The sequence below is a fragment of the Drosophila subpulchrella genome, unplaced genomic scaffold, assembly GCF_014743375.2.
Source record: "Drosophila subpulchrella strain 33 F10 #4 breed RU33 unplaced genomic scaffold, RU_Dsub_v1.1 Primary Assembly Seq95, whole genome shotgun sequence".
NCBI lineage: Eukaryota > Metazoa > Arthropoda > Insecta > Diptera > Drosophilidae > Drosophila > Drosophila subpulchrella.
This window is the reverse complement of record NW_023665729.1, coordinates 57,501-85,000: the sequence shown is the minus strand read 5'-3', so window position 1 is coordinate 85,000 and position 27,500 is coordinate 57,501. Positions and strand designations below refer to the sequence as shown.

The window sequence follows — 27,500 nt, the reverse complement described above, 5'->3', positions numbered from 1 at the left end:
AAGAGTCGTGTTGCTTGATAGTGCAGCACTAAGTGGGTGGTAAACTCCATCTAAAACTAAATATAACCATGAGACCGATAGTAAACAAGTACCGTGAGGGAAAGTTGAAAAGAACTCTGAATAGAGAGTTAAACAGTACGTGAAACTGCTTAGAGGTTAAGCCCGATGAACCTGAATATCCGTTATGGAAAATTCATCATTAAAATTGTAATATTTAAACAATATTATGATAATAGTGTGCATTTTTTCCATATAAGGACATTGTAATCTATTAGCATACAAAATTTATCATAAAATATAACTTATAGTTTATTCAAATTAATTTGCTTGCATTTTAACACAGAATAAATGTTATTAATTTGATAAAGTGCTGATAGATTTATATGAATACAGTGCGTTAATTTTTCGGAATTATATAATGGCATAATTATCATTGATTTTTGTGTTTATTATATGCACTTGTATGATTAACAATGCGAAAGATTCAGGATACCTTCGGGACCCGTCTTGAAACACGGACCAAGGAGTCTAACATATGTGCAAGTTATTGGGATATAAACCTAATAGCGTAATTAACTTGACTAATAATGGGATTAGTTTTTTAACTATTTATAGCTAATTAACACAATCCCGGGGCGTTCTATATAGTTATGTATAATGATATTTATATTATTTATGCCTCTAACTGGAACGTACCTTGAGCATATATGCTGTGACCCGAAAGATGGTGAACTATACTTGATCAGGTTGAAGTCAGGGGAAACCCTGATGGAAGACCGAAACAGTTCTGACGTGCAAATCGATTGTCAGAATTGAGTATAGGGGCGAAAGACCAATCGAACCATCTAGTAGCTGGTTCCTTCCGAAGTTTCCCTCAGGATAGCTGGTGCATTTTAATGTTATATAAAATAATCTTATCTGGTAAAGCGAATGATTAGAGGCCTTAGGGTCGAAACGATCTTAACCTATTCTCAAACTTTAAATGGGTAAGAACCTTAACTTTCTTGATATGAAGTTCAAGGTTATGATATAATGTGCCCAGTGGGCCACTTTTGGTAAGCAGAACTGGCGCTGTGGGATGAACCAAACGTAATGTTACGGTGCCCAAATTAACAACTCATGCAGATACCATGAAAGGCGTTGGTTGCTTAAAACAGCAGGACGGTGATCATGGAAGTCGAAATCCGCTAAGGAGTGTGTAACAACTCACCTGCCGAAGCAACTAGCCCTTAAAATGGATGGCGCTTAAGTTGTATACCTATACATTACCGCTAAAGTAGATGATTTATATTACTTGTGATATAAATTTTGAAACTTTAGTGAGTAGGAAGGTACAATGGTATGCGTAGAAGTGTTTGGCGTAAGCCTGCATGGAGCTGCCATTGGTACAGATCTTGGTGGTAGTAGCAAATAATCGAATGAGACCTTGGAGGACTGAAGTGGAGAAGGGTTTCGTGTGAACAGTGGTTGATCACGAGTTAGTCGGTCCTAAGTTCAAGGCGAAAGCCGAAAATTTTCAAGTAAAACACAAATGCCATACAAATATAATTATATTATATAAATCAAGCTAATTAATATACTTGAATAATTTTGAACGAAAGGGAATACGGTTCCAATTCCGTAACCTGTTGAGTATCCGTTTGTTATTAAATATGGGCCTCGTGCTCATCCTGGCAACAGGAACGACCATAAAGAAGCCGTCGAGAGATATCGGAAGAGTTTTCTTTTCTGTTTTATAGCCGTACTACCATGGAAGTCTTTCGCAGAGAGATATGGTAGATGGGCTAGAAGAGCATGACATATACTGTTGTGTCGATATTTTCTCCTCGGACCTTGAAAATTTATGGTGGGGACACGCAAACTTCTCAACAGGCCGTACCAATATCCGCAGCTGGTCTCCAAGGTGAAGAGTCTCTAGTCGATAGAATAATGTAGGTAAGGGAAGTCGGCAAATTAGATCCGTAACTTCGGGATAAGGATTGGCTCTGAAGATTGAGATAGTCGGGCTTGATTGGGAAACAATAACATGGTTTATGTGCTCGTTCTGGGTAAATAGAGTGTCTGGCATTTATGTTGGTCACTTGTTCCCCGGATAGTTTAGTTACGTAGCCAATTGTGGAACTTTCTTGCTAAAATTTTTAAGAATACTAATTGGGTTAAACCAATTAGTTCTTATTAATTATAACGATTATCAATTAACAATCAATTCAGAACTGGCACGGACTTGGGGAATCCGACTGTCTAATTAAAACAAAGCATTGTGATGGCCCTAGCGGGTGTTGACACAATGTGATTTCTGCCCAGTGCTCTGAATGTCAAAGTGAAGAAATTCAAGTAAGCGCGGGTCAACGGCGGGAGTAACTATGACTCTCTTAAGGTAGCCAAATGCCTCGTCATCTAATTAGTGACGCGCATGAATGGATTAACGAGATTCCTACTGTCCCTATCTACTACACCTAATCTGGCAGTGTAAGTAATCGTACCTGTTTATTTTTGCTCGATTCGAAAATTCGTGTTTTTGCGTTTCCTCAAAAGTTACATTGGCGGAAGTGGTATCAGACTCCGCGGTTTGGCTGCGCGGTCAAGTAGTGTTGCTCGCGTGATCATACACACGCCAGGAGCGGCGGAATACGCGTTTTCCTTTTGTGAACAATTGAAAGCATTTTTGGTAATTTATTTTGTTTTAAAAATTTGAGTCGAGCTGAAAAGGCTACTGGACCTTAACAAAAATTGGGTGAGTGTATTTTTGAGTCCCATTTTTAACACCACCAAAGAGATGTCGGAGGGGGAGGATTCAATGAGCGAGGGCGAGATGCGCCTCGACGGTAAGCGCAGCCGAGGTAAGGTGCGAGACAACCCAAAAGCTAAGTTGATTGCGCTCGACGAGGAATCGTGGGCGAATATTGTTGAAACGGACAAGGACTGGGACGACCAACCAGAGGGTCGCCCTTCATCATCTGCATCGTCCGCGAAGGGAGCTAGGGCGAAGACTGTTACACCCGGCGGAGAAAAAAAGCGCTCCAAAGCACGTCCTATGACGTCATCGATGGTGGCATCGCGCGCAAAAGAGGTGAAGACTATCAAGACCACCGCTGACCCCGTCGCTGCTGCCAGTGCTGACGTCGCTACTAGCGCTGACGCCGCTGCTGACGCCGCTACTGCCGCCGCCGCTGGAGACGTCGTGAAGTATGACCACGCCATGGAGGTGGTGAGGGGTGGCCCCGGACGGATTTCCGCGGAAGTTGCGAAGATTCGCACCGAGCTTATACTCGACACCAGCGTTATCGTGAGGAGCTCCACCAGGGAGCTGCTACTCGTCGTGGCCAAATATGAGGCCCTTATTTCGGCGCTCACGCTGCGTAACGTGGTCCTGGAAGACCGATATCGGCAGTCCAAGAAGGCACCACCGCCGCCGCCGCCGCCGACTACCCAACCTGCTGCCCCGCGGATGCCCTCTGCATATGCCTCTGCATATCCAAGCCTCCCGATGCCATCCGCCGTTCCGGTCCCGATGCCGCGAAAACCGCGCGAGACCTGGTCGGCCATTGTCCACAGTTCCGACCCGAAAATTTCGGGTAAGGAGCTGGCGGAAAAAGTCAGAAAGGAGATTGCTCCCTCGCTAGGAGTACGTCTGCATGAGGTGAGAGGGCTGGCGCGTGGCGGTGCCATCATCCGCACCCCATCGTCCGGCGAGATACAAAAGGTGGTCGCCAACAAGAAGTTTGTAGAAGCTGGCCTAGAGGTGAAGCAAAGCCCAGCGCAAACGCCGAAAATTGTGGTCAGCAACGTGGACACTGCGACGCCGCCGGATGAGTTTATGAGCGAGTTGTACAAAAACAACTTCGCTGATAAGATGAGTCTGGAGTTGTTCAAAAAGCAGGTTCGACTGGAGAAGTCGTGGTCGCAGGCGGACGGCGCCACAGTTAATGTGACGCTGGAAGTCAGCACCACGGCCCTCGACGTGCTCGATGGCGGAAAGGCCTACATTGGCTGGTTCGCCTATAATTGCCGGGCGTTGGAGCGCACATACGCGTGCCACAGATGCGTTGGATTTTGACCACAAGATCAAGGACTGCCGGTATAAAGAGAATGTCTGCCGGCAGTGCGGACAGACTGGCCACAGTGCGCGCGCATGTCAGAACCCGGTGGACTGCCGGAATTGCCGTTTTAAGGGCTACCAGTCGGGGCACCACATGCTGTCCCCTGGATGTCCGGTATACGCGGCGGTGCTTGCAAGGGTGAACTCTAGACATTAATGTTTAGGTTCATCCAAGCTAACTGTGGTCGAGGCCGTTGCGCTGTCATCGAGCTTGCCAAGCAGATGAGAGATGCTGGCCACCTGTTCGCACTAGTCCAGGAGCCCTACGTGGACGCTGGCAAGCGACTCACTGGACTGCCTGGAGGAATGAGGATATTCGCCGATAGGAGGAAGAAAGCTGCCATCATCGTGGACGACCCATCTGCCATCTGCATGCCCATCGAGGCTTTGACGACGGACTACGGAGTGTGCGTGAGTGTCACAGGAAGATATGGCACAATCTTTCTGGCCTCCGTATACTGCCAGCATCTAGCTGCTCTGGAGCCCTACACTGACTACCTGGATACGGTTCTGCTATTAGCTAGCAGAACACCGACAATCCTCGGACTTGATGCTAACGCAGTCTCCCCTATGTGGTTCAGCAAATCCCCAGACAACTCTGGAGACCGCCTGAACCGCGAACGGGGACAGCTCATGAACGAGTGGATAATCGCAAGCGGTGCCAGTGTACTGAATACGGCCAGCCAGGTGTTCACGTTCGATAATCACCGCTCTAGAAGTGATATCGACGTGACCTTCGCCAACGAAGCGGCGCGAGTATGGGCAACCTACGATTGGAGAGTTGACTTCTGGGAGCTGAGTGACCACAACATTATCACTGTTGAGGTTACTCCAGATCCGAGCAGTACCGTTGAGAGCCTAGCTCCGGTACCGCAATGGAAGCTCTCCAATGCAAGTTGGCGAAGATTCAGTGTAGAGTTAAGGAGTGCAGCACAGAGTCTCGAGGAACTGGAGGAATCGCCGTTGGACGACCATGTGTCTGCCCTTCGCTCCATCGTACACGATGTGTGCGACAGGGTGATAGGGCGCAGGATACCTGCAGCGAGGGGAAACGTAATATGGTGGAATCCTGAGCTGAGTACCAAGCGCCAAGAGGTCCGGAGACTGAGGCGTAGGCTGCAGGCAGCTCGCCGGAGTGGCACCGACGATGCTGAGCAACTTGCCGCTGGACTGAGATTTGCCTCAGGCCAGTACAAGAAGCTTATCTTGACGACAAAGGAGCAAAACTGGCGGGACTTCGTGGGACGGCACAAGGATGATCCATGGGGGCACGTATACCGAATATGCCGAGGCCGGAAGAAGACAGCCGATCTCGGATGTCTCCGGTCGAACGGCGCGCTTTCCGTAACTTGGCACGACTGCGCAAGTGTGCTCCTCCGCAACTTTTTCCCTGCTGCGGAGTCGACGACACGAGAAGACATACCCCCTGGTGCCCCACCGATCCTCGAAGCCTTCGAGGTGGCAACCAGCGTCGCGAGGCTGAGAAGCCGGCGATCGCCGGGTATGGATGGCATCACGGGCGGTATTGTCAAGGAGGTATGGCGTGCCATCCCTCAGCACCTGACGAAGCTGTACTCTCGGTGCATCTCGGAAGGATACTTTCCGGCCGAGTGGAAGCACCCGAGAGTGATACCGCTGGTAAAGGGGCCAGATAAGGACAGGAGCGATCCTGCCTCTTATCGCGGCATATGCCTTTTGCCAGTGTTCGGAAAGGCGCTTGAGGGAATCATGGTGAATCGGCTGAAGGATGTGCTACCGGATGGCTGCAGATGCAATTCGGATTCAGGCCTGGACGCTGCGTGGAGGATGCGTGGATGCACGCCAAAAACACCGTCGCCAACAGTCGCGAGAGGAGGGTCCTTGGAATCTTTGTCGATTTCAAGGGAGCCTTCGACAACGTGGAGTGGAGTGCGGTGCTGGATCGGCTTGTCGACGTAGGCTGTCGAGAAATCGACTTGTGGAAAAGCTATTTTTCCGGCCGTAGCGCAAGCATCATCAGCAGGTATGAAGCAGCCACAGTTGCGGTTACACGGGGCTGCCCGCAAGGGTCCGTCAGTGGTCCATTTATTTGGAATTTACTGATGGATGTGCTGCTTCAGCGCTTGGAGCCACATTGTGCTCTGAGCGCGTTTGCAGATGATCTTCTGCTTTTCGTCGACGGGAATTCCCGTGCCGATCTGGAGCGGAAGGGCGAGCAGTTGATGGACATCGTGGGAGCCTGGGGAGCTGAGGTTGGAGTGAGTGTGTCAACCAGCAAGACGGCAATAATGTTGCTGAAAGGACAGCTTTCACGCACGAGGAGACCGACGGTACGGTTTGCTGGAGCAAGCCTGCCTTACGTCACCAAATGCCGGTACCTTGGCATCTTAGTCGGCGAGCGGTTGAGTTTTCTCCCGCATATCTCTGCTCTCAGAGATCGGCTGGCTGGAGTTGCCGGAGGACTAGCGCGGGTGCTTCGAGTCGATTGGGGGCTCAGCTCCCGTGCTAAGAGGACGATTTACAGCGGACTCATGGTCCCCTGTGCACTCTTTGGTGCCTCGGTCTGGTACAAGGCGGCGAGTAGGGGCAAGTCCCTTAAACTCCTCACCTCGTGCCAGAGGTCCATCCTTTTAGGATGCCTACCGGTATGCCGCACAGTGTCCACGGTGGCACTGCAGGTGCTTGCTGGTGCTCCTCCAATGGATCTGGATGCTCACAGGATCGCCGTGAAGTTCAAGCTGAGGAAGGATGTCCCCCTGGATGAGAGCGACTGGCTCCACGGACAGGACCTGTCCGTGTTGGACTGGAAAGCTAAGATGGCGCTGCTAGACGAACGTCTGCTAAATGAGTGGGCAACTCAGATGGGATCGCGCGGAACACGGCTCCGTGACTCGCGAGTTTTTCCCAGAGGCAGCGTTCGTCTACAAGAGGAAAGACTTTGTCTTTACCCTCAAAGCCGGATTCTTGCTGACAGGACACGGGTCGATGAACGCATTTCTGCAAGGCAGGACCCTCAGCACCACGACCGCATGCTCATGTGGCGTGGCAAGAGAGGACTGGCGCCACATACTGTGTGAATGCCGCCTGTACAACGATTTGCGGGACCTGGATTGCCCTTGGAGTCGTTCGAGACCAGGGAAGATGGATCGTCGCGGGAGTAGTCGAGACCCCAGAACGGATGCGTCTCCTAGGAGTTTTTGCCGATGCTGCCTTCTCGAGGCGAAGGATGGATGCGACGAGGAGGAACCACAGGCGCCGGGACGTTAGTCCCACACCTCTTTTGCCGTGTGGTAGCGGCGAAGAATACTGCCACAGCCTGCCATAGCTTGTCGTAGGAGGCGACTATATGGCAATGGTTGCCCCATCCGAGCTTGTCGGAGCTGAAGGGGTGAGGCTCACCGAGCCTGTAATTTCGGTACCACGGGTTGAGCAGCTCCAAGGCTGCTCATTGAGGTTGGCCCCCTTGTGGGAGTATCGTGGTGGCTGTGGTTGACACCTATATCGCGGGTAGAGTCCTCGGGCTCGACGTGGATGTTGCGTTATACAACTCGGGTGCTGTGACCCACAGAACAGTAGAGATTTTAGATAGATCTCGCCCCTACGCAAGGGGGAGTGCTTGCCCGACAAGTAAGTACTCGAATTGCTACTGGGGTGGATTGCTATGTACATAGCTATAGCTTCTAGTCCGGGGCGTTGGTCTGGCGCTTAACCTAGACCCGTGCATTATATACTCACTTGTGGGTATATTAGAATGCCGTGGTTGTAATCCCTTCATTGTGGAACACGCCACGTAAAACAAGTTCGGAGGGATCCGAGACACACCTGTCCCTATCTACTATCTAGCGAAACCACAGCCAAGGGAACGGGCTTGGAATAATTAGCGGGGAAAGAAGACCCTTTTGAGCTTGACTCTAATCTGGCAGTGTAAGGAGACATAAGAGGTGTAGAATAAGTGGGAGATATTAGACTTCGGTTTGGTATCGCCAATGAAATACCACTACTCTTATTGTTTCCTTACTTACTTGATTAAATGGAACGTGTATCATTTCCTAGCCATTATACGGATATATTTATTATATCTTATGGTATTGGGTTTTGATGCAAGCTTCTTGATCAAAGTATCACGAGTTTGTTATATAATCGCAAACAAATTCTTTAATAAAACGGTGCATTTATGTATTTTTGATTTGAAAATTTGGTATAACTCCAATTACTCAGGTATGATCCAATTCAAGGACATTGCCAGGTAGGGAGTTTGACTGGGGCGGTACATCTCTCAAATAATAACGGAGGTGTCCCAAGGCCAGCTCAGTGCGGACAGAAACCACACATAGAGCAAAAGGGCAAATGCTGACTTGATCTCGGTGTTCAGTACACACAGGGACAGCAAAAGCTCGGCCTATCGATCCTTTTGGTTTAAAGAGTTTTTAACAAGAGGTGTCAGAAAAGTTACCATAGGGATAACTGGCTTGTGGCGGCCAAGCGTCATAGCGACGTCGCTTTTTGATCCTTCGATGTCGGCTCTTCCTATCATTGTGAAGCAAAATTCACCAAGCGTTGGATTGTTCACCCATGCAAGGGAACGTGAGCTGGGTTTAGACCGTCGTGAGACAGGTTAGTTTTACCCTACTAATGACAAAACGTTGTTGCGACAGCATTCCTGCGTAGTACGAGAGGAACCGCAGGTACGGACCAATGGCACAATACTTGTTCGAGCGAACAGTGGTATGACGCTACGTCCGTTGGATTATGCCTGAACGCCTCTAAGGTCGTATCCGTGCTGGACTGCAATGATAAATAAGGGGCAATTTGCATTGTATGGCTTCTAAACCATTTAAAGTTTATAATTTACTTTATAAACGACAATGGATGTGATGCCAATGTAATTTGTAACATAGTAAATTGGGAGGATCTTTGATCACCTGATGCCGCGCTAGTTACATATAAAAGCATTATTTAATACAATGACAAAGCCTAGAATCAATTGTAAACGACTTTTGTAACAGGCAAGGTGTTGTAAGTGGTTGAGCAGCTGCCATACTGCGATCCACTGAAGCTTATCCTTTGCTTGATGATTCGATAATAAAGATGTTGCAAGCGGGCATAATCATTATGCTTGCTTGCAGCATCGCACGCCACTTTGTTTGTGGTGTGTAAGGTAGGGAAGAAGAAATATAAAAGACCTAAATTGGAAACATCAATATATAAGTAAATATTGAACAAACAAAATGTATCGTCATCTTATTAGTGACGCGATGATAAAGTGGCAAACATATTCCATGTATAAATATTCCTATGGTATTAAAATTCAAGTAAAGAGGACATATATAAAAGTTTGTATATATGGTTCATTCAATGGTAGCAGCGGTTGGTTGGTTGGTGTCTGCTCCTCTTATTGTTCAAAACTTATGTTATGGTAGCAAGTCTATATCGTCATATTATTAGTGACGCGAAAAAGTAGTGGCAAAACATATTCCATGTATAAATAAATATTCCTATGGTATTGAAATTCAAGTAAAGAGGCCATTCAAGTAAAGAGGACTTATATAAATATAAGTATATATAATGGTAGCAGCGCGGTTGGTTGGTTGGTGTGTCTGCTCCTCTTATTGTTCAAAACTTATGTTATGGTAGCAAGACTGTATCGTCATATTATTAGTGACGCGAAAAAGTAGTGGCAAAACATATTCCATGTATAAATATTCCTATGGTATTGAAATTCAACTAAAAGAGGACATATAAAATTACTATCAATGGTAGCAGTGGTTGGTTGGTTGGTGGTTGGTTGGCGGCTGCTCCTATTATTGTTCAAGACTTATGTTATGGTAGCAAGTCTGTATCGTCATATTAATTATTAGTGACGCGAAAAAGTAGTGGAAATCATATTCCATGTATAAATAGATTCCTATGGTAATGAAATTTTCAAGTAAAGAGAGGACCATTCAAGTAAGAGGACATATAAAAAGTAAGTATATGTTCCTCCAATGGTAGCAGTGGTTGGTTGGTTGGCGGCTGATCCTCTTATTGTTCAAAACTTATTTTATCAATATGAGTTTGGCAATACAATAAAGAAGACCAATCTAATCCATATAAAACTAAATGTATTATATGGATATGCTTAGGAAACCCATATATTCATAAAAAAAAATTATGTATAGAAAATTATACATATATCTTTTATATAAATGAATCGTATGGATATCGCCTTATGGTAGGTATAATAACTTTTTAAGGCATAATAATGTATAATATAGAAAATATACATTGAAATATAAATGCATTTTTATAGATATGGCGGCATATAAGTGCCATATACACAAGAATAAATAATAGAATTTACCAATATATAATTAAAATGAGATATATAAACCTAGTGAGGGGCTGCACTAGTATATGAATCGTATGGATATGGCTTATAGGTATAATACCTATAAGGCATAATAATGTATAATATAATAAATATAAATTAAGATATGAATGAATTATATAAATATGGCATAGAAATGCCATATACATACATAAGAATAAATGGTAGAATTTACCCATATATCACTGAAACACGATATATAAACCTAATGATAGCTGGCACTAGTACTGTAAACATGCACGCAATAGTGCGTGGGGTAAAAAACTACTATAGGGAGGTGGTCGTTGGCGGGCCCCTCCTCGTATTGGTCAAAACTTATGTTATGCATATGAATTTGTCAATACTATATAGAACGCCAAGCATATCCATATAAACTATGGATATGCATAGAAATCCATACAAAAGTAAAAAAAATTATGTATAGAAAAATATACATATATTTATATAAGTGAATCGTATGGATATGGCTTATAGGTATAATACCTATAAGGCATAATAATGTATAACAAGTAAATATACATTGAAATGTGAATGCATTGTATGGATATGGCATATAAATGCCATATATATAGAAATAAATTGTATATCAATGATATAACAATTATAAACCTAGTGAGGGGGCGGCACTAGTGAATGAATCGTATGGATATGGCTTATAGGTATAATACCTATAAGGCATAATAATGTATAATATAATAAATATACATTAAGATATGAATGGATTGTATAAATATGGCATAGAAATGCCATATACATAAGAATAAATGGTAGAATTTACCCATATATCACTGAAACACGATATATAAACCTAGTGATAGCTGGCACTAGTACTGTAAACAGGCACGCAATAGTGCGTGGGGTAAAAAACTACTATAGGGAGGTGGTCGTTGGCGGGCCCCTCCTCGTATTGGTCAAAACTTATGTTATGCATATGAATTTGTCAATACTATATAGAACGCCAAGCATATCCATATAAACTATGGATATGCATAGAAATCCATACAAAAGTAAAAAAAAATTATGTATAGAAAAATATACATATATTTATATAAGTGAATCGTATGGATATGGCTTATAGGTATAATACCTATAAGGCATAATAATGTATAACAAGTAAAATATACATTGAAATTGTGAATGCATTGTATGGATATGGCATAATAAATGCCATATATATAGAAATAAATTGTATATCAATGATATAACAATTATAAAACCTAGTGAGGGGCGGCACTAGTGAATGAATCGTATGGATATGGCTTATAGGTATAATACCTATAAGGCATAATAATGTATAATATAATAAATATACATTAAGATATGAATGGATTGTATAAATATGGCATAGAAATGCCATATACATAAGAATAAATGGTAGAATTTACCCATATATCACTGAAACACGATATATAAACCTAGTGATAGCTGGCACTAGTACTGTAACAGGCACGCAATAGTGCGTGGGGTAAAAAACTACTATAGGGAGGTGGTCGTTGGCGGGCCCCTCCTCGTATTGGTCAAAACTTATGTTATGCATATGAATTTTGTCAATACTATATAGAAACGCCAAGCATATCCATATAAACTATGGATATGCATAGAAAACCATACAAAAGTAAAAAAAAATTATGTATAGAAAAATATACATATATTTATATAAGTGAAATCGTATGGATATGGCTTATAGGTATAATACCTATAAGGCATAATAATGTATAACAAGTAATATACATTGAAATGTGAATGCATTGTATGGATATGGCATATAAATGCCATATATATATAGAAATAAATTGTATATCAATGATATAACAATTATAAACCTAGTGAGGGGCGGCACTAGTGAATGAATCGTATGGATATGGCTTATAGGTATAATACCTATAAGGCATAATAATGTATAATATAATAAATATACATTAAGATATGAATGGATTGTATAAATATGGCATAGAAATGCCATATACATAAGAATAAATGGTAGAATTTACCCATATATCACTGAAACACGATATATAAACCTAGTGATAGCTGGCACTAGTACTGTAAACAGGCACGCAATAGTGCGTGGGGTAAAAAACTACTATAGGGAGGTGGTCGTTGGCGGGCCCCTCCTCGTATTGGTCAAAACTTATGTTATGCATATGAATTTGTCAATACTATATAGAACGCCAAGCATATCCATATAAACTATGGATATGCATAGAAAATCCATACAAAAGTAAAAAAAAATTATGTATAGAAAAATATACATATATTTATATAAGTGAATCGTATGGATATGGCTTATAGGTATAATACCTATAAGGCATAATAATGTATAACAAGTAAATATACATTGAAATGTGAATGCATTGTATGGATATGGCATATAAATGCCATATATATAGAAATAAATTGTATATCAATGATATAACAATTATAAACCTAGTGAGGGGCGGCACTAGTGAATGAATCGTATGGATATGGCTTATAGGTATAATACCTATAAGGCATAATAATGTATAATATAATAAATATACATTAAGATATGAATGGATTGTATAAATATGGCATAGAAATGCCATATACATAAGAATAAATGGTAGAATTTACCCATATATCACTGAAACATGATATATAAACCTAGTGATAGCTGGCACTAGTACTGTAAACAGGCACGCAGTAGTGCGTGGGGTAAAAAACTACTATAGGGAGGTGGTCGTTGGCGGGCCCCTCCTCGTATTGGTCAAAACTTATGTTATGCGTAAACATATGATTTTGTCAATACTATAAAGAAAACTTGTTTTGTACATACAAAACTAAATGAATTATATGGATATTGAAAAATAAATGGCATTATATCCATATAATGAAAATATACTTGTATTCTCTTATTATAAGAGAGAATACCGTATAGTTGGTTGGCAAAGACAATTGAAAATACCCGAATTGCAGATGATGGGTTCAAAAACTACTATAGGGTGGTGTAGCAAATAATATGAAGATGATATATCCATATAATGGATATACACTAGTATTCTCTTATTATAATAGAGAATACCATATAAATGGTTGGCAAAGACAATTGAAAATACCCGAATTGAAGTTGACGGGTTCAAAAACTATTATAGGGTGATGTAGCAAATAAAATAATGAAGATATATCCATATAATGGAATTATATGTGTATTCTCTTATTATATGAGAGAGTACCAAACGGTTGATTGGCAAAGACAATTGAAAATACCCGAATTAAAGATATTGGGTCCAAAAACTACTATAGGATGGTCAATGGGCCGGCCATCTACTATTGACGTGACAAAATACTGTCTGTCGGTAGAGAAGATATTAATCCGTCAAATTTGTTTCTTTATTCATTTATGAATATGAGACTTGGCTCCACGGTTAATATTTTAAGCCCAAAGATAATAATGTTGAAACAAAGGCCAAGGTTTCTATTATACATAGAATAACAAATTGTTTCCGAACTTTATCGTTAATCCAAATAAATAATTACAATTGAGGCAGGCTAATAATGATATATATTTTGTATTGATAATCTTGATATATATGTATATTGGTCTGCCATTATCACATACTGAGTTATGTGATAATTCCCTGCGGGGATAAATTAAAAGAGGTGTCCCTATATTAAAAGAAAATAATATATATATATATTATTTTTTCTAACGTACATATCATATATGCGCTCGGTTTTATATTATATATTACCAAAGAGTCTTATATGAATATATACAGATAAATTTTAAATTTATCATCAAAATACAAATGATTTAATTCAATATTTTATATTGGTTAAACAAAAATTGTACATGTGTGGATACAATAATGACGTATGTCGAACAAAAAAGATATTTTAGAATGAAATATGCAAATATAAAGAAAATTATTACGTATTACGAAAAAAAATATTGTGTTTTTAACATCAATAATTAAAAAACTTGTTATTATTAGTGGCGGAACAAGTATATATTGTGAAAACAACAAACGTATACGAATGCTATATAAAAATGGCCGTATTCGATAGAAAACAATCTATAAAATTTATATTGCTAATTTCTATTCAAAAATATGAATGAAATATGAATAAAAACATTATTCTGGTTGATCCTGCCAGTAGTTATATGCTTGTCTCAAAGATTAAGCCATGCATGTCTAAGTACACACGAATTAAAAGTGAAACCGCAAAAGGCTCATTATATCAGTTATGGTTCCTTAGATCGTTAACAGTTACTTGGATAACTGTGGTAATTCTAGAGCTAATACATGCAATTAAAACATGAACCTTATGGGACATGTGCTTTTATTAGGCTAAAACCAAGCGATCGCAAGATCGTTATATTGGTTGAACTCTAGATAACATGCAGATCGTATGGTCTTGTACCGACGACAGATCTTTCAAATGTCTGCCCTATCAACTTTTGATGGTAGTATCTAGGACTACCATGGTTGCAACGGGTAACGGGGAATCAGGGTTCGATTCCGGAGAGGGAGCCTGAGAAACGGCTACCACATCTAAGGAAGGCAGCAGGCGCGTAAATTACCCACTCCCAGCTCGGGGAGGTAGTGACGAAAAATAACAATACAGGACTCATATCCGAGGCCCTGTAATTGGAATGAGTACACTTTAAATCCTTTAACAAGGACCAATTGGAGGGCAAGTCTGGTGCCAGCAGCCGCGGTAATTCCAGCTCCAATAGCGTATATTAAAGTTGTTGCGGTTAAAACGTTCGTAGTTGAACTTGTGCTTCATACGGGTAGTACAACTTACAATTGTGGTTAGTACTATACCTTTATGTATGTAAGCGTATTACCGGTGGAGTTCTTACATGTGCTTAGATACTTGTATTTTTTCATATGTTCCTCCTATTTAAAAACCTGCATTAGTGCTCTTAAACGAGTGTTATTGTGGGCCGGTACAATTACTTTGAACAAATTAGAGTGCTTAAAGCAGGCTTCAAATGCCTGAATATTCTGTGCATGGGATAATGAAATAAGACCTCTGTTCTGCTTTCATTGGTTTTCAGATCAAGAGGTAATGATTAATAGAAGCAGTTTGGGGGCATTAGTATTACGACGCGAGAGGTGAAATTCTTGGACCGTCGTAAGACTAACTTAAGCGAAAGCATTTGCCAAAGATGTTTTCATTAATCAAGAACGAAAGTTAGAGGTTCGAAGGCGATCAGATACCGCCCTAGTTCTAACCATAAACGATGCCAGCTAGCAATTGGGTGTAGCTACTTTTATGGCTCTCTCAGTCGCTTCCCGGGAAACCAAAGCTTTTGGGCTCCGGGGGAAGTATGGTTGCAAAGCTGAAACTTAAAGGAATTGACGGAAGGGCACCACCAGGAGTGGAGCCTGCGGCTTAATTTGACTCAACACGGGAAAACTTACCAGGTCCGAACATAAGTGTGTAAGACAGATTGATAGCTCTTTCTCGAATCTATGGGTGGTGGTGCATGGCCGTTCTTAGTTCGTGGAGTGATTTGTCTGGTTAATTCCGATAACGAACGAGACTCAAATATATTAAATAGATATCTTCAGGATTATGGTGTTGAAGCTTATATAGCCTTCATTCATGGTGGCAGTAAAATGTTTATTGTGTTTGAATGTGTTTATATAAGTGGAGCCGTACCTGTTGGTTTGTCCCATTATAAGGACACTAGCTTCTTAAATGGACAAATTGCGTCTAGCAATAATGAGATTGAGCAATAACAGGTCTGTGATGCCCTTAGATGTCCTGGGCTGCACGCGCGCTACAATGAAAGTATCAACGTGTATTTCCTAGACCGAGAGGTCCGGGTAAACCGCTGAACCACTTTCATGCTTGGGATTGTGAACTGAAACTGTTCACATGAACTTGGAATTCCCAGTAAGTGTGAGTCATTAACTCGCATTGATTACGTCCCTGCCCTTTGTACACACCGCCCGTCGCTACTACCGATTGAATTATTTAGTGAGGTCTCCGGACGTGATCACTGTGACGCCTTGTGTGTTACGGTTGTTTCGCAAAAGTTGACCGAACTTGATTATTTAGAGGAAGTAAAAGTCGTAACAAGGTTTCCGTAGGTGAACCTGCGGAAGGATCATTATTGTTTAATATCCTTACCGTTAATAAAAAAATTTGTTTTTATTATAATAATATAATATATTATAGTAATACAAATAAAATATAAATTGCCAAAAATATGATCTTTTATAGATCAAATATAAAATTTCGAACAAGCAAATCGAAATAATAATTGTAATAATAAATATATTATTGCATTAAATAAGAGATAAATAAATAAGCAAAAGCAAACAAATAACAAATTCGAACAAGCAAATCGAAATTATTAAATTTATTTAATATTATTATTATATTGTATATTAAATGCAATTAATTAATAAAACACTGTGTGTATATGGACCATAATATACACGCGTTGCGATATGTATTGTTCATCTCAGTTATGCGCATACATTGGATAATGCAACAACCTAAAATGTACAATGTTGTACCTGATTATTACAGGTTAATGTTTTATATAAATTTCAATATATATCGCTAAAAAAAAGTATTAATACCGTAAATGCCATTTAAAAAATACTTGATATATTATTGGTTATATGAAACTAAGACATTTCGCAGCATTCGTTTTAGGTATAAAAATCAATTTATTGAAGGAATTGATATATGCCAGTAAAATGGTGTATTTTTAATTTCTTTCAATAAAAACATATATGACAAAATTACCAAACCAATATATAAAACTCTAAGCGGTGGATCACTCGGCTCATGGGTCGATGAAGAACGCAGCAAACTGTGCGTCATCGTGTGAACTGCAGGACACATGAACATCGACATTTTGAACGCATATCGCAGTCCATGCTGTTATGTACTTTAATTAATTTTATAGTGCTGCTTGGACTACATATGGTTGAGGGTTGTAAGACTATGCTAATTAAGTTGTTTATATAAATTTTATAATGAAATTTTATAAGCATATGGTATATTATTGGATAATAATAATTTAATTATTATATTATTCATAATATTAACAAATATATGAAAAACATTATCTCACATTAGTAAATAATTTGAATGTGAAAAACGAAGAGAAATATTTTCTTTTTCAATCAAATAATACTGAGAAATGTCTAGCATAAAAAATTTATCTAGAATTGTCTCTTATTAAAGATTAGTAAATAGAAAGCCGTTGACAATATTATTATTCTTCGTTGATTCGTTAGACCAAACAAATGCCATACAAATATATAAAATATATAACGAATTTAATAAAATGTTTTATCATTATATATAAAGAATTAATTGCAAAAAAAGTTATACACAACCTCAACTCATATGGGACTACCCCCTGAATTTAAGCATATTAATTAGGGGAGGAAAAGAAACTAACCAGGATTTTCTTAGTAGCGGCGAGCGAAAAGAAATCAGTTCAGCACTAAGTCACTTTGTCTATATGGCAAATGTGAGATGCAGTGTATGGAGCGTCAATATTCTAGTATGAGAAATTAACGATTTAAGTCCTTCTTAAATGAGGCCATTTACCCATAGAGGGTGCCAGGCCCGTATAACGTTAATGATTACTAGATGATGTTTCCAAAGAGTCGTGTTGCTTGATAGTGCAGCACTAAGTGGGTGGTAAACTCCATCTAAAACTAAATATAACCATGAGACCGATAGTAAACAAGTACCGTGAGGGAAAGTTGAAAAGAACTCTGAATAGAGAGTTAAACAGTACGTGAAACTGCTTAGAGGTTAAGCCCGATGAACCTGAATATCCGTTATGGAAAATTCATCATTAAAATTGTAATATTTAAACAATATTATGATAATAGTGTGCATTTTTTCCATATAAGGACATTGTAATCTATTAGCATACAAAATTTATCATAAAATATAACTTATAGTTTATTCAAATTAATTTGCTTGCATTTTAACACAGAATAAATGTTATTAATTTGATAAAGTGCTGATAGATTTATATGAATACAGTGCGTTATTTTTCGGAATTATATAATGGCATAATTATCATTGATTTTTGTGTTTATTATATGCACTTGTATGATTAACAATGCGAAAGATTCAGGATACCTTCGGGACCCGTCTTGAAACACGGACCAAGGAGTCTAACATATGTGCAAGTTATTGGGATATAAACCTAATAGCGTAATTAACTTGACTAATAATGGGATTAGTTTTTTAACTATTTATAGCTAATTAACACAATCCCGGGGCGTTCTATATAGTTATGTATAATGATATTTATATTATTTATGCCTCTAACTGGAACGTACCTTGAGCATATATGCTGTGACCCGAAAGATGGTGAACTATACTTGATCAGGTTGAAGTCAGGGGAAACCCTGATGGAAGACCGAAACAGTTCTGACGTGCAAATCGATTGTCAGAATTGAGTATAGGGGCGAAAGACCAATCGAACCATCTAGTAGCTGGTTCCTTCCGAAGTTTCCCTCAGGATAGCTGGTGCATTTTAATGTTATATAAAATAATCTTATCTGGTAAAGCGAATGATTAGAGGCCTTAGGGTCGAAACGATCTTAACCTATTCTCAAACTTTAAATGGGTAAGAACCTTAACTTTCTTGATATGAAGTTCAAGGTTATGATATAATGTGCCCAGTGGGCCACTTTTGGTAAGCAGAACTGGCGCTGTGGGATGAACCAAACGTAATGTTACGGTGCCCAAATTAACAACTCATGCAGATACCATGAAAGGCGTTGGTTGCTTAAAACAGCAGGACGGTGATCATGGAAGTCGAAATCCGCTAAGGAGTGTGTAACAACTCACCTGCCGAAGCAACTAGCCCTTAAAATGGATGGCGCTTAAGTTGTATACCTATACATTACCGCTAAAGTAGATGATTTATATTACTTGTGATATAAATTTTGAAACTTTAGTGAGTAGGAAGGTACAATGGTATGCGTAGAAGTGTTTGGCGTAAGCCTGCATGGAGCTGCCATTGGTACAGATCTTGGTGGTAGTAGCAAATAATCGAATGAGACCTTGGAGGACTGAAGTGGAGAAGGGTTTCGTGTGAACAGTGGTTGATCACGAGTTAGTCGGTCCTAAGTTCAAGGCGAAAGCCGAAAATTTTCAAGTAAAACACAAATGCCATACAAATATAATTATATTATATAAATCAAGCTAATTAATATACTTGAATAATTTTGAACGAAAGGGAATACGGTTCCAATTCCGTAACCTGTTGAGTATCCGTTTGTTATTAAATATGGGCCTCGTGCTCATCCTGGCAACAGGAACGACCATAAAGAAGCCGTCGAGAGATATCGGAAGAGTTTTCTTTTCTGTTTTATAGCCGTACTACCATGGAAGTCTTTCGCAGAGAGATATGGTAGATGGGCTAGAAGAGCATGACATATACTGTTGTGTCGATATTTTCTCCTCGGACCTTGAAAATTTATGGTGGGGACACGCAAACTTCTCAACAGGCCGTACCAATATCCGCAGCTGGTCTCCAAGGTGAAGAGTCTCTAGTCGATAGAATAATGTAGGTAAGGGAAGTCGGCAAATTAGATCCGTAACTTCGGGATAAGGATTGGCTCTGAAGATTGAGATAGTCGGGCTTGATTGGGAAACAATAACATGGTTTATGTGCTCGTTCTGGGTAAATAGAGTGTCTGGCATTTATGTTGGTCACTTGTTCCCCGGATAGTTTAGTTACGTAGCCAATTGTGGAACTTTCTTGCTAAAATTTTTAAGAATACTAATTGGGTTAAACCAATTAGTTCTTATTAATTATAACGATTATCAATTAACAATCAATTCAGAACTGGCACGGACTTGGGGAATCCGACTGTCTAATTAAAACAAAGCATTGTGATGGCCCTAGCGGGTGTTGACACAATGTGATTTCTGCCCAGTGCTCTGAATGTCAAAGTGAAGAAATTCAAGTAAGCGCGGGTCAACGGCGGGAGTAACTATGACTCTCTTAAGGTAGCCAAATGCCTCGTCATCTAATTAGTGACGCGCATGAATGGATTAACGAGATTCCTACTGTCCCTATCTACTATCTAGCGAAACCACAGCCAAGGGAACGGGCTTGGAATAATTAGCGGGGAAAGAAGACCCTTTTGAGCTTGACTCTAATCTGGCAGTGTAAGGAGACATAAGAGGTGTAGAATAAGTGGGAGATATTAGACTTCGGTTTGGTATCGCCAATGAAATACCACTACTCTTATTGTTTCCTTACTTACTTGATTAAATGGAACGTGTATCATTTCCTAGCCATTATACGGATATATTTATTATATCTTATGGTATTGGGTTTTGATGCAAGCTTCTTGATCAAAGTATCACGAGTTTGTTATATAATCGCAAACAAATTCTTTAATAAAACGGTGCATTTATGTATTTTTGATTTGAAAATTTGGTATAACTCCAATTACTCAGGTATGATCCAATTCAAGGACATTGCCAGGTAGGGAGTTTGACTGGGGCGGTACATCTCTCAAATAATAACGGAGGTGTCCCAAGGCCAGCTCAGTGCGGACAGAAACCACACATAGAGCAAAAGGGCAAATGCTGACTTGATCTCGGTGTTCAGTACACACAGGGACAGCAAAAGCTCGGCCTATCGATCCTTTTGGTTTAAAGAGTTTTTAACAAGAGGTGTCAGAAAAGTTACCATAGGGATAACTGGCTTGTGGCGGCCAAGCGTTCATAGCGACGTCGCTTTTTGATCCTTCGATGTCGGCTCTTCCTATCATTGTGAAGCAAAATTCACCAAGCGTTGGATTGTTCACCATGCAAGGGAACGTGAGCTGGGTTTAGACCGTCGTGAGACAGGTTAGTTTTACCCTACTAATGACAAAACGTTGTTGCGACAGCATTCCTGCGTAGTACGAGAGGAACCGCAGGTACGGACCAATGGCACAATACTTGTTCGAGCGAACAGTGGTATGACGCTACGTCCGTTGGATTATGCCTGAACGCCTCTAAGGTCGTATCCGTGCTGGACTGCAATGATAAATAAGGGGCAATTTGCATTGTATGGCTTCTAAACCATTTAAAGTTTATAATTTACTTTATAAACGACAATGGATGTGATGCCAATGTAATTTGTAACATAGTAAATTGGGAGGATCTTTGATCACCTGATGCCGCGCTAGTTACATATAAAAGCATTATTTAATACAATGACAAAGCCTAGAATCAATTGTAAACGACTTTTGTAACAGGCAAGGTGTTGTAAGTGGTTGAGCAGCTGCCATACTGCGATCCACTGAAGCTTATCCTTTGCTTGATGATTCGATAATAAAGATGTTGCAAGCGGGCATAATCATTATGCTTGCTTGCAGCATCGCACGCCACTTTGTTTGTGGTGTGTAAGGTAGGGAAGAAGAAATATAAAAGACCTAAATTGGAAACATCAATATATAAGTAAATATTGAACAAACAAAATGTATCGTCATCTTATTAGTGACGCGATGATAAAGTGGCAAACATATTCCATGTATAAATATTCCTATGGTATTAAAATTCAAGTAAAGAGGACATATATAAAAGTTTGTATATATGGTTCATTCAATGGTAGCAGCGGTTGGTTGGTTGGTGTCTGCTCCTCTTATTGTTCAAAACTTATGTTATGGTAGCAAGTCTATATCGTCATATTATTAGTGACGCGAAAAAGTAGTGGCAAAACATATTCCATGTATAAATAAATATTCCTATGGTATTGAAATTCAAGTAAAGAGGCCATTCAAGTAAAGAGGACTTATATAAATATAAGTATATATAATGGTAGCAGCGCGGTTGGTTGGTTGGTGTGTCTGCTCCTCTTATTGTTCAAAACTTATGTTATGGTAGCAAGACTGTATCGTCATATTATTAGTGACGCGAAAAAGTAGTGGCAAAACATATTCCATGTATAAATATTCCTATGGTATTGAAATTCAACTAAAGAGGACATATAAAATTACTATCAATGGTAGCAGTGGTTGGTTGGTTTGGTGGTTGGTTGGCGGCTGCTCCTATTATTGTTCAAGACTTATGTTATGGTAGCAAGTCTGTATCGTCATATTAATTATTAGTGACGCGAAAAAGTAGTGGAAATCATATTCCATGTATAAATAGATTCCTATGGTAATGAAATTTTCAAGTAAAGAGAGGACCATTCAAGTAAGAGGACATATAAAAAGTAAGTATATGTTCCTCCAATGGTAGCAGTGGTTGGTTGGTTGGCGGCTGATCCTCTTATTGTTCAAAACTTATTTTATCAATATGAGTTTGGCAATACAATAAAGAAGACCAATCTAATCCATATAAAACTAAATGTATTATATGGATATGCTTAGGAAACCCATATATTCATAAAAAAAAATTATGTATAGAAAATTATACATATATCTTTTATATAAATGAATCGTATGGATATCGCCTTATGGTAGGTATAATAACTTTTTAAGGCATAATAATGTATAATATAGAAAATATACATTGAAATATAAATGCATTTTTATAGATATGGCGGCATATAAGTGCCATATACACAAGAATAAATAATAGAATTTACCAATATATAATTAAAATGAGATATATAAACCTAGTGAGGGGCTGCACTAGTATATGAATCGTATGGATATGGCTTATAGGTATAATACCTATAAGGCATAATAATGTATAATATAATAAATATAAATTAAGATATGAATGAATTATATAAATATGGCATAGAAATGCCATATACATAAGAATAAATGGTAGAATTTACCCATATATCACTGAAACACGATATATAAACCTAGTGATAGCTGGCACTAGTACTGTAAACAGGCACGCAATAGTGCGTGGGGTAAAAAACTACTATAGGGAGGTGGTCGTTGGCGGGCCCCTCCTCGTATTGGTCAAAACTTATGTTATGCATATGAATTTGTCAATACTATATAGAACGCCAAGCATATCCATATAAACTATGGATATGCATAGAAATCCATACAAAAGTAAAAAAAAATTATGTATAGAAAAATATACATATATTTATATAAGTGAATCGTATGGATATGGCTTATAGGTATAATACCTATAAGGCATAATAATGTATAACAAGTAAATATACATTGAAATGTGAATGCATTGTATGGATATGGCATATAAATGCCATATATATAGAAATAAATTGTATATCAATGATATAACAATTATAAACCTAGTGAGGGGCGGCACTAGTGAATGAATCGTATGGATATGGCTTATAGGTATAATACCTATAAGGCATAATAATGTATAATATAATAAATATACATTAAGATATGAATGGATTGTATAAATATGGCATAGAAATGCCATATACATAAGAATAAATGGTAGAATTTACCCATATATCACTGAAACACGATATATAAACCTAGTGATAGCTGGCACTAGTACTGTAAACAGGCACGCAATAGTGCGTGGGGTAAAAAACTACTATAGGGAGGTGGTCGTTGGCGGGCCCCTCCTCGTATTGGTCAAAACTTATGTTATGCATATGAATTTGTCAATACTATATAGAACGCCAAGCATATCCATATAAACTATGGATATGCATAGAAAACCATACAAAAGTAAAAAAAAATTATGTATAGAAAAATATACATATATTTATATAAGTGAATCGTATGGATATGGCTTATAGGTATAATACCTATAAGGCATAATAATGTATAACAAGTAAATATACATTGAAATGTGAATGCATTGTATGGATATGGCATATAAATGCCATATATATAGAAATAAATTGTATATCAATGATATAACAATTATAAACCTAGTGAGGGGCGGCACTAGTGAATGAATCGTATGGATATGGCTTATAGGTATAATACCTATAGGCATAATAATGTATAATATAATAAATATACATTAAGATATGAATGGATTGTATAAATATGGCATAGAAATGCCATATACATAAGAATAAATGGTAGAATTTACCCATATATCACTGAAACACGATATATAAACCTAGTGATAGCTGGCACTAGTACTGTAAACAGGCACGCAATAGTGCGTGGGGTAAAAAACTACTATAGGGAGGTGGTCGTTGGCGGGCCCCTCCTCGTATTGGTCAAAACTTATGTTATGCATATGAATTTGTCAATACTATATAGAACGCCAAGCATATCCATATAAACTATGGATATGCATAGAAAACCATACAAAAGTAAAAAAAAATTATGTATAGAAAAATATACATATATTTATATAAGTGAATCGTATGGATATGGCTTATAGGTATAATACCTATAAGGCATAATAATGTATAACAAGTAAATATACATTGAAATGTGAATGCATTGTATGGATATGGCATATAAATGCCATATATATAGAAATAAATTGTATATCAATGATATAACAATTATAAACCTAGTGAGGGGCGGCACTAGTGAATGAATCGTATGGATATGGCTTATAGGTATAATACCTATAAGGCATAATAATGTATAATATAATAAATATACATTAAGATATGAATGGATTGTATAAATATGGCATAGAAATGCCATATACATAAGAATAAATGGTAGAATTTACCCATATATCACTGAAACACGATATATAAACCTAGTGATAGCTGGCACTAGTACTGTAAACAGGCACGCAATAGTGCGTGGGGTAAAAAACTACTATAGGGAGGTGGTCGTTGGCGGGCCCCTCCTCGTATTGGTCAAAACTTATGTTATGCATATGAATTTGTCAATACTATATAGAACGCCAAGCATATCCATATAAACTATGGATATGCATAGAAATCCATACAAAGTAAAAAAAAATTATGTATAGAAAAAAATATACATATATTTATATAAGTGAATCGTATGGATATGGCTTATAGGTATAATACCTATAAGGCATAATAATGTATAACAAGTAAATATACATTGAAATGTGAATGCATTGTATGGATATGGCATATAAATGCCATATATATAGAAATAAATTGTATATCAATGATATAACAATTATAAACCTAGTGAGGGGCGGCACTAGTGAATGAATCGTATGGATATGGCTTATAGGTATAATACCTATAAGGCATAATAATGTATAATATAATAAATATACATTAAGATATGAATGGATTGTATAAATATGGCATAGAAATGCCATATACATAAGAATAAATGGTAGAATTTACCCATATATCACTGAAACACGATATATAAACCTAGTGATAGCTGGCACTAGTACTGTAAACAGGCACGCAATAGTGCGTGGGGTAAAAAACTACTATAGGGAGGTGGTCGTTGGCGGGCCCCTCCTCGTATTGGTCAAAACTTATGTTATGCATATGAATTTGTCAATACTATATAGAACGCCAAGCATATCCATATAAACTATGGATATGCATAGAAATCCATACAAAATAAAAAAAAATTATGTATAGAAAAATATACATATATTTATATAAGTGAATCGTATGGATATGGCTTATAGGTATAATACCTATAAGGCATAATAATGTATAACAAGTAAATATACATTGAAATGTGAATGCATTGTATGGATATGGCATATAAATGCCATATATATAGAAATAAATTGTATATCAATGATATAACAATTATAAACCTAGTGAGGGGCGGCACTAGTGAATGAATCGTATGGATATGGCTTATAGGTATAATACCTATAAGGCATAATAATGTATAATATAATAAATATACATTAAGATATGAATGGATTGTATAAATATGGCATAGAAATGCCATATACATAAGAATAAATGGTAGAATTTACCCATATATCACTGAAACATGATATATAAACCTAGTGATAGCTGGCACTAGTACTGTAAACAGGCACGCAGTAGTGCGTGGGGTAAAAAACTACTATAGGGAGGTGGTCGTTGGCGGGCCCCTCCTCGTATTGGTCAAAACTTATGTTATGCGTAAACATATGATTTTGTCAATACTATAAAGAAAACTTGTTTTGTACATACAAAACTAAATGAATTATATGGATATTGAAAAATAAATGGCATTATATCCATATAATGAAAATATACTTGTATTCTCTTATTATAAGAGAGAATACCGTATAGTTGGTTGGCAAAGACAATTGAAAATACCCGAATTGCAGATGATGGGTTCAAAAACTACTATAGGGTGGTGTAGCAAATAATATGAAGATGATATATCCATATAATGGATATACACTAGTATTCTCTTATTATAATAGAGAATACCATATAAATGGTTGGCAAAGACAATTGAAAATACCCGAATTGAAGTTGACGGGTTCAAAAACTATTATAGGGTGATGTAGCAAATAAAATAATGAAGATATATCCATATAATGGAATTATATGTGTATTCTCTTATTATATGAGAGAGTACCAAACGGTTGATTGGCAAAGACAATTGAAAATACCCGAATTAAAGATATTGGGTCCAAAAACTACTATAGGATGGTCAATGGGCCGGCCATCTACTATTGACGTGACAAAATACTGTCTGTCGGTAGAGAAGATATTAATCCGTCAAATTTGTTTCTTTATTCATTTATGAATATGAGACTTGGCTCCACGGTTAATATTTTAAGCCCAAAGATAATAATGTTGAAACAAAGGCCAAGGTTTCTATTATACATAGAATAACAAATTGTTTCCGAACTTTATCGTTAATCCAAATAAATAATTACAATTGAGGCAGGCTAATAATGATATATATTTTGTATTGATAATCTTGATATATATGTATATTGGTCTGCCATTATCACATACTGAGTTATGTGATAATTCCCTGCGGGGATAAATTAAAAGAGGTGTCCCTATATTAAAAGAAAATAATATATATATATATTATTTTTTCTAACGTACATATCATATATGCGCTCGGTTTTATATTATATATTACCAAAGAGTCTTATATGAATATATACAGATAAATTTTAAATTTATCATCAAAATACAAATGATTTAATTCAATATTTTATATTGGTTAAACAAAAATTGTACATGTGTGGATACAATAATGACGTATGTCGAACAAAAAAGATATTTTAGAATGAAATATGCAA

General features: G+C 38.4%; 3 non-coding genes and 1 pseudogene across 3 annotated transcripts; all 4 read left to right on the top strand.

The window, feature by feature from the left end:
• LOC119562794 overlaps positions 1 to 9,158 on the top strand; it is a 9,433-nt pseudogene extending 275 nt beyond the window's left edge.
• Positions 9,159 to 14,544: 5,386 nt separating this feature from the next.
• On the top strand, positions 14,545 to 16,539 carry LOC119562787. The gene has a single exon (XR_005222031.1). It is a non-coding gene; the product is annotated as a small subunit ribosomal RNA (ribosomal RNA).
• Positions 16,540 to 17,198: 659 nt separating this feature from the next.
• Positions 17,199 to 17,377, top strand: LOC119562799. Its single transcript, XR_005222038.1, has one exon. It is a non-coding gene; the product is annotated as a 5.8S ribosomal RNA (ribosomal RNA).
• A 401-nt stretch (positions 17,378 to 17,778) lies between these two features.
• Positions 17,779 to 21,747, top strand: LOC119562791. The gene has a single exon (XR_005222034.1). It is a non-coding gene; the product is annotated as a large subunit ribosomal RNA (ribosomal RNA).
• The last annotated feature ends 5,753 nt before the right edge of the window (positions 21,748 to 27,500 follow it).